Source organism: Leptonychotes weddellii, chromosome 2 (genome assembly GCF_054177405.1).
Source record: "Leptonychotes weddellii isolate Sample4059 chromosome 2, ASM5417740v2, whole genome shotgun sequence".
In the NCBI taxonomy this organism is placed as follows: Eukaryota; Metazoa; Chordata; class Mammalia; order Carnivora; family Phocidae; genus Leptonychotes; species Leptonychotes weddellii.
The window spans coordinates 168,513,796-168,516,076 of NC_138370.1; the positions used below are offsets into that span (position 1 = coordinate 168,513,796).

The 2,281-nt window shown below is 36.9% G+C and overlaps 1 long non-coding RNA gene across 1 annotated transcript in view; it reads left to right on the forward strand.

Moving 5' to 3' along the window:
- Positions 1–862: 862 nt before the first annotated feature.
- Positions 863–2,281, forward strand: part of LOC145720232 (uncharacterized) — a 43,239-nt gene continuing 41,820 nt past the window's right edge. The window contains exon 1 of the long non-coding RNA XR_014143095.1: positions 863–974. This is a non-coding gene — a long non-coding RNA (uncharacterized LOC145720232). The remainder of the gene's footprint in view (positions 975–2,281) is intronic.

A 2,281-nucleotide genomic window follows, 5' to 3' on the forward strand; every position in this document is an offset into this window, starting at 1 on the left:
GAAACACTGCCACACACAATATTGATCTTTGTCTTATTTGTCCCTTTTATCAGAGAAAGAATGTTATTTCCAACTAGGTGTTAATCTGTAGATTAAAGAGGATTTCAAAATGTCTTTAGAGAAAGGGTCTAGCATATTCATTACTGGAAGAAAGAACAAATTTGCAGATTTTTAAAAGTCACTTTTCAAAAAAACCCATGGCTGCCTGCATTTTAGAACTCCAAAGTTGTCTCACTGGTTTGTATTAAAACACTTAATAAAAAGCACTACTGTATGGGTTTCCATGGCCCCAAATGGATAATCAAAGCAAGCTGCCCCAACCTATAAGGGCTTCCTTCCTTGGTTTACAGGACATAATGTCTGTCCTGCCTGGTCTATAAATAAGGCTAATGAGGTCAGCCTGGAAGTAGAAATTCCAAAAGTGCTGCTAATTCTCTCATCCATCACTGCAAAATCAGGAAAACCCATTTATTAAGAGCTTAAATGACTCCGGGAAAAGAAGCATATGATATAATTGTTTATACTAGTCAGTGTATATAAAATAAATTTTTCTCAAGGGTGGGTGGAGAGGAAGCTGGAGAATGTTTGTATTGGGTTTGGAGACAGATTTTGCTTAAGTTCTGGCTCTGCCTTTAATAACTGTGTTATTTTAATAAGACTACTTGACTTCTTTGTAAAACATAGGTAATAGTCCCTACAAGTTCGCTTTGCGGCTGGTGCCGGAGGTACAGGTCATGATTCCCTACAAAAATAATAAAGACAGTAAGAAGAACAAAAACTATTATTTATAATAGCAGCGCCTTCCACACGCCTCTACTCTGTGCTAGGTGCTGTTTGAAGCGCTTCACATTTAATAATTGAATTTTCCTCAAGACTGTGCGAGGACAGTTCAGCTCTTAACTACTGTCTCGCAGGTAAAGAAAGAGGCACACTATGAAGATGAAGCATGCTGCTAGAATGGGAGTTCCCTGAGGGTAAGGACTTTTGTTCTTGTTCTGTTCTCTTCACTGCTGTGTCCAGAATCCTTAGAATAGCTCCTAGTAGAGGCTTCATGAAGCTCACTGAATAAATGCATGCTTAAACATAGAATGGAGGACTTGTCCGACGTTAGGTGCTCAATCATTGGCTAGCCCCATCCACCCCCATATCTGCTGTGCTCTGGTCATCAGGTATTTACTGAGCGGTTACTGTATGCCATGCATAGAGCTAAGTGTTTTGTCTTTATTACTTCATTTAGCTATCACTATAACTCTGTACAGTGCTACTATTATTTCTCTCATTTTCTGTATGTGGCCACTGAAGCCCAGACGGATTCTTACTCACCCAAGATCACGCTCTTGATAAGAAGCATAGCCAAGATGTAAAATCAGGTCTGTCTGACTCCAGAGTTCATGTCCTCTATCACCATGTGGGAATTCTATACAAAGTTCTTATCTTTGAGATTTAAAAAGAAACCAGAACTTGACAGAGACAAGCACAGCTAAGCATTTATGGGAGAAAGTATTTAGCTATTTTTCAATTTTATAGCAGCATATTGTCCTTCCATTTCTTTTTGCAGCTCTGCTCTGATTTCAGCCCACTGTGCAAAGCCCTCCAATGACTAAACATGGTCCCTCGCATGACATCTAAAATCCTTGGCATGGTATTCCAGGCTCTTCACAAGGTACAGCTTACTGGCACGTTGTCGGTGGTCAATAGATATTTGTTGCATGAGTGGACACATTTGCGCAGTGACCTGATTTCTCATAGTTTCCTCACATGCAACCACAGTGAAGTTATGTCTGCTTCAAAGTATTGCATTCACTTTGCATATCTCAGGGTGACCTGAACACGTCCTTGGGAATAGCAGGCTTTTATTAGCATTTGTTGAAAGAATGAAAAATTTATAAACTCTCAGTGCTCAAATGTCTTCTGATAGCAATCAAATTCATTCATTCATTCATTTATTTGGTATTTATTGAAACAATATATTTCAAATTCTATGCTTCATAGTAGAAATAAAGGGATGAATAAAATATTATCCTTGTAATCTACTTATTTAGTGCTATTGTGAGGAAGTGTTAATTAAATAATAAATTTTTTAAAAACCTGCAAAACTGAACTTAAAAAAAACAAAACCTTTTATTTTTTTATTTTATTTTATTTTTTAATTTAATTTTACTTTTTTATATATTTTTTAATTTTATTATGTTATGTTAGTCACCATACAATACATCATTGGTTTTTGATGTGGTGATCCATGATCCATTGTTTTCGTATAAGACCCAGTGCTCCATGCAGT